This window comes from Protomyctophum parallelum (genome assembly GCF_964188405.1).
Source record: "Protomyctophum parallelum genome assembly, chromosome: 16".
In the NCBI taxonomy this organism is placed as follows: domain Eukaryota; kingdom Metazoa; phylum Chordata; class Actinopteri; order Myctophiformes; family Myctophidae; genus Protomyctophum; species Protomyctophum parallelum.
This window is the reverse complement of record NC_139711.1, coordinates 47,432,316-47,443,856: the sequence shown is the minus strand read 5'-3', so window position 1 is coordinate 47,443,856 and position 11,541 is coordinate 47,432,316. Positions and strand designations below refer to the sequence as shown.

Here is an 11,541-nt window from a genome sequence, read left to right as displayed (position 1 = left end):
AATATTCCTATTAAAGCTCTCAGCTCAGATACAAAGTTGCCACAAACAAAACAAACAAACAAGGAAATGCAAGATAGTGTCAGCCAAGTCAAGTGCACTATTAGTGTCATTAATATCAGTGTATTGCATTGTGTCACCACCTGGATACATTGTCACAACTCATGACCTGCATGTTAGCTTGAGCTGCTATAAGAGCTATATACAAAGTTGCCACAAACACGCAAAGATCAATGTGTCTGTCACCAGTCTGTCAGTATAAGCCCACAGCCCCACACCCCCCTAAACACACACACACACCGCAGCAGCAGCAGCAGCATCGAAGCTAAAAGTGAAAATAAAATGTCACACTTTCTCTCTCTCTCTCTCTCTCTCCAAAGAACTTTCACTTACTGCTGGGTCCGTCATGATGACTCTTTAGTCTAGTCTACTCAGTGGCTGGCGTCCCAATGTGCGGCACAGTGCACTTCACACTTACACACACAGTACAGTACACCACACACACACACACACACACACACACACACACACACACACACACACACACACACGAGAAACATGCGGAAATAACAATGTTACCTGGTTGGTGGTGTTATGTTCGCCTCCCTAGTACACAGCCTGTCTGCCTGTCTGTCTGTTTGTTTGTCTGTCTGTCTGTCTGTCTGTCTTTCTGCCTGTCTGTCGCAACAGGCAGCGACAGCGTGGAGTGTGGAGTTTCTGTTGCAGTTCTGCTGGCTGGTTGGCTGGTTGGTTTGTTGTTGTTGTCCAAAGTGTGTCCCCGGCTCTACCTCCCTGCCATACTCCTTTGCAGTGTACTCTGTCTTGTTTTAACACACAATAAACCAATTAAATGGTTGATTCGTGTATTTATTTACTGTTGTTGTTATATATATATATCTCTGTTTCTGTTCCTGTGCGCAGATCGAAAGCAAAACAAGGTTCAGGAGGTGTAGTTTTTAGTAGTTCTTCTGGAAAGTGGAGGAAGAGGAGGAGAGGAGAGGGAGGAGAGGGAGGGGAGGGAGGGAGGGAGGGGGCTGGAAATCCCCTCCTGCTCTCGCAGTGTGTCAGAACGGCAGCATCCCATCGGCCGGGAGGCAGCACGGCCTCGGATTGGCTACTTTTGGGTTGGTTGCTATGGTTTGGTTGTCATGTCAACGGCGACCCAACCAATGAACTGACGGACGTGGTGGTGCTGTCTGTGTAGTGATCCGGTGGTGATCTAATAATGATAGTAATGATAATAACTAATAAACTAATAAGGATGCATTTATTTGTAGTTTAGCACTTTTTCCGAAGACAGTTACTTACAAGTTTTTGATTGATTGATTGAAATATGTATTAACAGTTTGTAGAATTTACAGTACATTTCAAGCACAAACTCAATACAAAGACTGTTAACTGTGAGTGGACGACCCAATTAAGCATTACACTTGTTTACAACAGGGTCCACATTGTTCAATTCATCAAAACATTTAGAGACATACAAATAGACACTTCTATGTAGCTAAAGAACAGAACAGGAATTCATCATAAAGGAAGCAAAAAGGGAAAAAATACATTATACAGTGAGGGGGAAGGGGGAGGGGGGTGGGGGGGATTCAGATTTTACAGAGGCCAGTTTCTAATTGCAGCCATCCGTAGGTGCCCTTTGAGAGCGGTTTTGAAGGAGTCAAGGGATTCACATGTCTTAATGACTGTTGGTAGGGCGTTCCACATTCTGGTGGCATAGGAGCGAAAATAATTTAGTCCCTTGTTTGTGCCGAATCTGGGTTGTACATGGTTTGTTGCACTCCCTCTGGTGTTGTGGGCGTGGACTTAAGTACAACAAATAACTTAGAACATGTATGTAAACAAACACTAAAAGAGCAAATTTAGTACAATTTGAACAGAGCTATTTGAATAATTATATTTGAACTGCAGGGACCCCCCAAAATAATCATATTTGAACTGCAGGGACCCCCCCAAATAATCATATTTGAACGGTGGTCCTCTGTCTGTCTGTCTGTCTGTCTGTCTGTCTGTCTGTCTGTCTGTCTGTCTGCCTGCCTGTCTGTCTGTCTGTCTGTCTGTCTGTCTGTCTGTCTGTCTGTCTGTCTGTCTGTCTGTCTGTCTGTCTGTCTGCCTGCCTGCCTGCCTGCCTGCCTGTCTGTCTGTCTGTCTGTCTGTCTGCCTGCCTGCCTGCCTGCCTGCCTGTCTGTCTGTCTGTCTGTCTGTCTGTCTGTCTGTCTGTCTGTCTGTCTGTCTGTCTGTCTGTCTGTCTGTCTGTCTGTCTGTCTGCCTGTCTGTCTGTCTGTCTGTCTGTCTGTCTGTCTGTCTGTCTGTCTGCCTGTCTGTCTGCCTGTCTGTCTGTCTGTCTGTCTGTCTGCCCTTATCCCTAAACGTATTTAGCCATTTTCTTACTATTTAAAAAAAACCCCTTTTAAAATAGTTCAAATAGCTGATCTACAAGCTCACAACGTGTAGATGTAGATCGGATCCATTTTAAAATGATTTTCAAAATCGTAAAAAATGGCAAATTAAGTTTAGGGATAAGGGTGGCGATATCGATGGAGCCCCATATGTCAGTTTGAGTACAGACCAAGGTCAAGGTCATTGACCCCTGTCTGGGTATGACCTATTGACCCCTGTCTGGGTATACTGTATAGGAACTGTTGACCCCTGTCTGTGTGTAGGACCTGTTGGGCACGGTGGCACAGTTGGTAGTGCTGTCGCCTCACAGCTAGAAGGTCCTGGGTTCGATTCCCGCTGGGGACGCTGTGGGCTGTGGAGTTTGCATGTTCTCCCCGTGTCCCCTAGGGTAGGTACCCTCACAAAAACATGCCGTAATCCTGGTCTCTAAACTGCCTCCCCCTGGCCAGCCGGGGCGCCTGATGGAGGGGAAAGGAACTGGTTGGAATAACGTGTTCCTTCCACGCGCTACGTCCAACCAGGGAAACTCCCCCCTGTCAGGTGTAAAGGAGCAACTGGACACTCAGGCATGAAGGAAGCATGAGTTCAAGTCCGTTGCTCTCCCCTTGTCCCCCATATATGGGGACTAGGTTGGTCTCCCCTTGACCCCCATATATGGGGACTAGGTTGGTCTCCCCTTGTCCCCCATATATGGGGACTAGGTTGGTCTCCCCTTGTCCCCCATATATGGGGACTAGGTTGGTCTCCCCTTGTCCCCCATATATGGGGACTAGGTTGGTCTCCCCTTGTCCCCCATATATGGGGACTAGGTTGGTCTCCCCTTGTCCCCCATATATGGGGACTAGGTTGGTCTCCCCTTGTCCCCCATATATGGGGACTAGGTTGGTCTCCCCTTGTCCCCCATATATGGGGACTAGGTTGGTCTCCCCTTGTCCCCCATATATGGGGACTAGGTTGCTCTCCCCTGATGGAGGGGAAAGGAACTGGTCACTGGTTATTTTTTAATTGGAATCCTGAAAAGTAAAAAATTTTTTATTTGATTTCAAATGCATTTATAGTTATACTTATGTTAACTTTATGAACGTAAATGCAAATTCATTGGACGTAAAAATGTCATGCAGCTAATATAAACCGAATAATTAATTAATTAAAGCGGGTCATGTTTGCATGTTGTGGAATTGTAAACAGCTGAAACCAATCATATATCAGTATTCTAATATTAACCTGAGGGCCACATTAAGTGATTGTCCCTCTGGGCGATGGGACATAAGTGAGGGGCGCTGCAGTTTCACTTCCCTCTCCGTTTCTTTCTGCCTCATTTAGGGCAGAAATGAAAGTAGAAACTGTCATTTATTTTTTTTCCACTCCGACTCCAAAGCCACCTGCAGCATGCAATTCAATTCAATTCAAAGGGCTTTATTGGCATGAGCAAACATATACGTTTACATTGCCAAAGCAGAAAGAACAATACAACAATACAGCAATACAATCAATACAAAAATGATGTACATTTGAGGATCAGAATCTTCAATAGATCAAATTCTATGTACCCAGGTCACTCGATGCAGGTATAGTGCAGGAATATACACAATGATTAGTCTTTAGGGTGGTTGTGTTCCATTTGATATCCTTCTCCTATCACAGCAACTCACAAATCTTGCTGCTGTGTTTGCACATTGTTGTACTTCGCCCAGCAGATATGGGATTTTTTTGTCATTGGTCATGTTTTCAAAATCTCTGTGTGTGGCTGTAATCAGTGGGAAGTATGTGTCTCTGATGTCTTGGTACAATGGACAGATGGTTAGGAAGTGTAGCTCGGTTTCCACTTCATTTAGTGTGCAGTGGGTGCATAGTCTGTCTTCTCTCGGGATACACGTCTGCCTATGACGGCCTTTCTCGATCGCGAGACTGTGCTCACTGAGTCTGTACCTAGTTAAGATTTTTCTTTGTTTTGGGTCGGTCACGGTGCTCAGGTATTCTGCCACTGTGTATTCTCTGTTTAGGGCCAGATAGCATTCTAGTTTACTCTGCTTTTGTGTTGCTTCTTTCCAATGTGTCAGATAGTTTTCCTTTTGCTGTTTTATAATTTGGTTTAGTCCAATGGGTTTTCTATCTCGTGGCTCTGTTTGTGTTTGTGCCCGGAGTTCCAGGGCCAGGTGGCTGAGGGGGCATCTCTCTAGAGTTTCACTGTGTGTGAGTGCCTTGTTATGCATCTAGGTCACTTTCTTTTAGGTGGTTGTAGAACTTAAGTGCTCTCTTTTTTATTTTGATTATGAGTGGGTATCGTCCTAATTCTGCCCTGTACTGTAGGGGAAATGTGACTGTCTGTGGCTCTCACTTGTGTTTTCAAATCTCTAAAACATCTCTATGTTTTGAAAACAATTCCTTTGGTTTCCAAGTTTTATTGTTTATTGTTTATTGTTTATAAGGATCCCAATTATAGCTTTTGCCTTGACAAAAGCTAGTCTTCCTGGGGTCCGACACAGACAAACATTTAACATTTAACAAAGGCAATACTTACAATTGTTTACAAACACTAACTCAAAATAAAACATAGTAAAATAAAATATAAAATAAGAAATAAAAAAAACATAGGAGAAATAAATAAAAAAAACAAAGAAAAACATAGCTAATAAATTCACTTTCAACACATTATACATTTGAATTATTATTTTCCCAGGGTTACTGCAGTATGGTTTACATAAGGTGTTCTTTTAACTTGATTTTAAAGATGAATGTTGTTTTTGTATTGGTTATACACTTAATAGAAGATTTAAGAATATTTGTTCTTGGTTTAGGTGCCACCAAAACACCCCAACTGGCTTGTCTTTGATTGATTGATTGAAATATTTATTAACAGTTTGTAGAATTTACAGACAGTACATTTTAAGCACAAACTCAATACAAAGACTGTTAACTGTGAGTGGACGACCCAATTAAGCATTACACTTGTTTACAACAGGGTCCACATTGTTCAATTCATCAAAACATTTAGAGACATACAAACATTTAGAGACATACAAATAGACATTTCTATGTAGCTAAAGAACAGAACAGGAATTCATCATATAGTCTCTAGTCATAAGGTTATGCTCGTCTCTTACATGTGCTACCTGTTCAGAGAAATACTGTGGTTTCTTTTGTCCATTAATACATTTCTGAAAAACGTAAGAATACGTGAATGTAATCTATTCTCAACAGTAAACCATGATAGATTTCTGTGCATTTCTGCATTTTGTGAACACTGATAGGCCTACCTATCAGTGGGTAGGTAGGCCTATCAGTGTTCATTGTGTGAACACTGATAGGCCTACCGGTACTCTAGAATAGATAATAGAAGACTATGGTTCTTCAAACTGTGGGTCGGGTCCCCATGCCAGGAAGGTCCCAAAATGTATTCTGGGGGTTCAGATTATTTCATTCATGCACATGCATATAGCCTACAGCAGGGGTGCCCACACTTCTATGACGTTAGTCAGAGCTATTTTCAAAATGATCAGCTCAACAAAGATCTATATTAGCCTGGTTAATAAACCAGACCGAATCAGCCCCCCCCCCCCCCCTTTCCCCTCACTGTATATGTATCTTTTCCCTTTTTGCTTCCTTTATGATGAATTCCTGTTCTGTTCTTTAACGATATAGAAGTGTCTATTTGTATGTCTCTAAATGTTTTGATGAATTGAACAATGTGGACCCTGTTGTAAACAAGTGTAATGCTTAACCCATTCTGACCTGAGATCAGATTCTAAAAGTGTCTTCGATTTTTCAAAAATAGCAGACCTACAAGCTCGTATCGCGCCACTCGGTGGCGCGATATGAGCTTGTAGATCTGCTATTTTTCAATAGCTAAAGCATAACATGATGCCAACACCAAAATGGGTGCCCGGTCAGAATGGGTTAATTGGGTCGTCCACTCACAGTTAACAGTCTTTGTATTGAGTTTGTGCTTGAAATGTACTGTAAATTCTGCAAACTGTTAATAAATATTTCAATCAATCAATCAATTGGCAAAACAAAATTGCCTGCCGGCGGATTACGGTCTGGAGAGGCTCAATTGTGTACGCCCATTTCCTACACCAGAGAAATGGGGCGGCCAATCGGGACACGGTATATGCAATATGGGCGGGCTTTGGTACGGTGACGTTCAATGCTTGAGACCTTTGACTGACAGTAGCTCTGACCAATTGCGTCAAAGAGAAAATGTTTCCCTGGAAATGAAATCCAAGCTGAGCCTCCCCAGACTAATATCCCGCGGTTCGTGTGATATTAGTCTGGTTTATTAACAAGTAAGACACGCAAACGCGGGAAGCGAACGCAGCTCGTAAATGGCAATAACAACAATTAGAATAAATTACATACTTTTTTAAGGTTTTCTTTTTAAAGTTCTCTTTTTTGTGTTTTTTTAAGATTTTATTTTTAAGTTTTTTTTTTTTAAGTTAAGTGTTTTTAAAGGTTTTTTTTAAGTTACGTTTTTTCTTTTTCATTTGAAGTTATGTTTTTTTTAAGTTAAGGTGTGTGTGTGTGTGTGTGTGTGTGTGTGTGTGTGTGTGTGTGTGTGTGTGAGTGCGTGCGTGCGTGTGTTGTGTGTGATACAGCTGCGCCCTCTGGTGGCGGGTGGTGTAACAGCGGGACAGACACACACACACAGACATGATCAGCAGGGTCTCATAGTGCTCATTGCATTCGCAACCAGGCTAGATCTATATAGCCTGGTTAATAAACCAGACTAATATCGCACGGATCCGCGGGATATTAGTCTGGGGAGGCTCAGCTTGGATTTAATTTCCAGGGAAACATTTTCTCTTTGACGCAATTGGTCAGAGCTACTGTCAGTCAAAGGTCTCAAGCATTGAACGTCACTGTACCAAAGCCCGCCCATATTGCATACCGTGTCCCTATTGGGCGCACACGTTTTCGTGTGTAGAAAATGGGCGTACAATTGAGCCTCTCCAGACCGAAATCCGCCGGTAGGCAATTTTTTTTTGCCAACGGCTGATTCGGTCTGGTTTATTAACCAGACTAAGATCTATATACCCACCATTGGTGAAAAAGTGAAAATAGTTTAAATATGTACCTGAGGGGGCGTTAGAATAGCGGGGCTGGCATTTCATGTAGGACAATTGCTCTTTGAATGGGAAATAGAGCGGGAGAAAACTAATAGTTAGGGGGTTTTTTTTGTATTTAATTTGTAATGCTATACAGACATTTAATGTATTTAATTTGTAATGCTATACAGACATTTGTTGAAAACAAAATATTGCATCATGAGTTTGAGCTTACAGACAGGCCCCTTTTGTCAATCAATCAAGTCACCTTTAACTCAAGCTGCAGATTCCAAAAATAGCTTTTTGTTTTGTATCTACAAGTGAGGCAGTGATATGACAGGCCACTTTTGACCACAGAAAGACTCATTTCAATTCAAGATAAGAGAGGTCGTCTTATGAAAATGGGCAGTTTTGTACAAGTGAGGCAGTGATATCCACTATAAAGTGAGACAGTGATATTCACTATAAAGTGAGACAGTGATATCCACTATAAAGTGAGGCAGTGATATTCACTATAAAGTGAGACAGTGATATTCACTATAAAGTGAGGCAGTGATATCCACTATAAAGTGAGGCAGTGATATTCACTATAAAGTGAGGCAGTGATATCCACTATAAAGTGAGACAGTGATATCCACTATAAAGTGAGACAGTGATATCCACTATAAAGTGAGACAGTGATATTCACTATAAAGTGAGACAGTGATATCCACTATAAAGTGAGGCAGTGATATTCACTATAAAGTGAGACAGTGATATTCACTATAAAGTGAGGCAGTGATATCCACTATAAAGTGAGGCAGTGATATTCACTATAAAGTGAGGCAGTGATATCCACTATAAAGTGAGACAGTGATATCCACTATAAAGTGAGACAGTGATATCCACTATAAAGTGAGACAGTGATATCCACTATAAAGTGAGACAGTGATATCCACTATAAAGTGAGACAGTGATATTCACTATAAAGTGAGACAGTGATATTCACTATAAAGTGAAGTGAGACAGTGATATCCACTATAAAGTGAGACAGTGATATCCACTATAAAGTGAGACAGTGATATCCACTATAAAGTGAGACAGTGATATCCACTATAAAGTGAGACAGTGATATTCACTATAAAGTGAGACAGTGATATCCACTATAAAGTGAGACAGTGATATTCACTATAAAGTGAGACAGTGATATTCACTATAAAGTGAGGCAGTGATATCCACTATAAAGTGAGACAGTGATATTCACTATAAAGTGAGGCAGTGATATCCACTATAAAGTGAGGCAGTGATATCCACTATAAAGTGAGGCAGTGATATCCACTATAAAGTGAGACAGTGATATTCACTATAAAGTGAGGCAGTGATATCCACTATAAAGTGAGACAGTGATATTCACTATAAAGTGAGGCAGTGATATCCACTATAAAGTGAGGCAGTGATATCCACTATAAAGTGAGGCAGTGATATCCACTATAAAGTGAGACAGTGATATCCACTATAAAGTGAGGCAGTGATATCCACTATAAAGTGAGGCAGTGATATTCACTATAAAGTGAGGCAGTGATATTCACTATAAAGTGAGACAGTGATATCCACTATAAAGTGAGACAGTGATATCCACTATAAAGTGAGGCAGTGATATCCACTATAAAGTGAGGCAGTGATATCCACTATAAAGTGAGGCAGTGATATCCACTATAAAGTGAGGCAGTGATATCCACTATAAAGTGAGGCAGTGATATTCACTATAAAGTGAGACAGTGATATTCACTATAAAGTGAGACAGTGATATTCACTATAAAGTGAGGCAGTGATATTCACTATAAAGTGAGACAGTGATATCCACTATAAAGTGAGGCAGTGATATTCACTATAAAGTGAGGCAGTGATATCCACTATAAAGTGAGGCAGTGATATTCACTATAAAGTGAGACAGTGATATTCACTATAAAGTGAGACAGTGATATTCACTCTAAAGTGAGGCAGTGATATTCACTATAAAGTGAGGCAGTGATATCCACTATAAAGTGAGACAGTGATATCCACTATAAAGTGAGGCAGTGATATCCACTATAAAGTGAGGCAGTGATATCCACTATAAAGTGAGACAGTGATATCCACTATAAAGTGAGGCAGTGATATTCACTATAAAGTGAGACAGTGATATTCACTATAAAGTGAGGCAGTGATATTCACTATAAAGTGAGACAGTGATATTCACTATAAAGTGAGGCAGTGATATTCACTATAAAGTGAGGCAGTGATATTCACTATAAAGTGAGACAGTGATATTCACTATAAAGTGAGACAGTGATATTCACTCTAAAGTGAGGCAGTGATATCCACTATAAAGTGAGGCAGTGATATCCACTATAAAGTGAGACAGTGATATTCACTATAAAGTGAGGCAGTGATATCCACTATAAAGTGAGACAGTGATATCCACTATAAAGTGAGGCAGTGATATTCACTATAAAGTGAGACAGTGATATCCACTATAAAGTGAGACAGTGATATTCACTATAAAGTGAGACAGTGATATCCACTATAAAGTGAGACAGTGATATGCACTATAAAGTGAGACAGTGATATCCACTATAAAGTGAGGCAGTGATATTCACTATAAAGTGAGACAGTGATATCCACTATAAAGTGAGACAGTGATATTCACTATAAAGTGAGACAGTGATATCCACTATAAAGTGAGGCAGTGATATCCACTATAAAGTGAGACAGTGATATCCACTATAAAGTGAGACAGTGATATTCACTATAAAGTGAGGCAGTGATATCCACTATAAAGTGAGACAGTGATATCCACTATAAAGTGAGACAGTGATATTCACTATAAAGTGAGGCAGTGATATTCACTATAAAGTGAGGCAGTGATATCCACTATAAAGTGAGGCAGTGATATCCACTATAAAGTGAGACAGTGATATTCACTATAAAGTGAGGCAGTGATATCCACTATAAAGTGAGGCAGTGATATCCACTATAAAGTGAGGCAGTGATATCCACTATAAAGTGAGGCAGTGATATCCACTATAAAGTGAGGCAGTGATATCCACTATAAAGTGAGGCAGTGATATCCACTATAAAGTGAGGCAGTGATATCCACTATAAAGTGAGGCAGTGATATCCACTATAAAGTGAGACAGTGATATCCACTATAAAGTGAGACAGTGATATCCACTATAAAGTGAGGCAGTGATATCCACTATAAAGTGAGACAGTGATATCCACTATAAAGTGAGGCAGTGATATCCACTATAAAGTGAGACAGTGATATTCACTATAAAGTGAGACAGTGATATCCACTATAAAGTGAGGCAGTGATATCCACTATAAAGTGAGACAGTGATATCCACTATAAAGTGAGACAGTGATATCCACTATAAAGTGAGACAGTGATATCCACTATAAAGTGAGACAGTGATATCCACTATAAAGTGAGACAGTGATATCCACTATAAAGTGAGGCAGTGATATCCACTATAAAGTGAGACAGTGATATCCACTATAAAGTGAGGCAGTGATATCCACTATAAAGTGAGACAGTGATATTCACTATAAAGTGAGACAGTGATATTCACTATAAAGTGAGACAGTGATATCCACTATAAAGTGAGGCAGTGATATCCACTATAAAGTGAGACAGTGATATCCACTATAAAGTGAGACAGTGATATCCACTATAAAGTGAGACAGTGATATCCACTATAAAGTGAGGCAGTGATATCCACTATAAAGTGAGACAGTGATATCCACTATAAAGTGAGGCAGTGATATCCACTATAAAGTGAGACAGTGATATTCACTATAAAGTGAGACAGTGATATCCACTATAAAGTGAGGCAGTGATATCCACTATAAAGTGAGACAGTGATATCCACTATAAAGTGAGACAGTGATATCCACTATAAAGTGAGACAGTGATATCCACTATAAAGTGAGGCAGTGATATCCACTATAAAGTGAGACAGTGATATCCACTATAAAGTGAGACAGTGATATCCACTATAAAGTGAGACAGTGATATCCACTATAAAGTGAGGCAGTGATATCCACTATAAAGTGAGGCAGTGATATC

At 40.5% G+C, this 11,541-nt stretch overlaps 1 protein-coding gene across 1 annotated transcript in view; it reads right to left on the bottom strand.

The window, feature by feature from the left end:
• The window catches only part of LOC310873855 (interferon regulatory factor 2-like), a gene marked incomplete at its 3' end in the record, with an annotated part of 31,410 nt that extends 30,709 nt beyond the window's left edge, over positions 1 to 701 (bottom strand). Inside the window, exon 1 of the mRNA XM_083786406.1 lies at positions 577 to 701. The remainder of the gene's footprint in view (positions 1 to 576) is intronic.
• Positions 702 to 11,541: the final 10,840 nt, after the last annotated feature.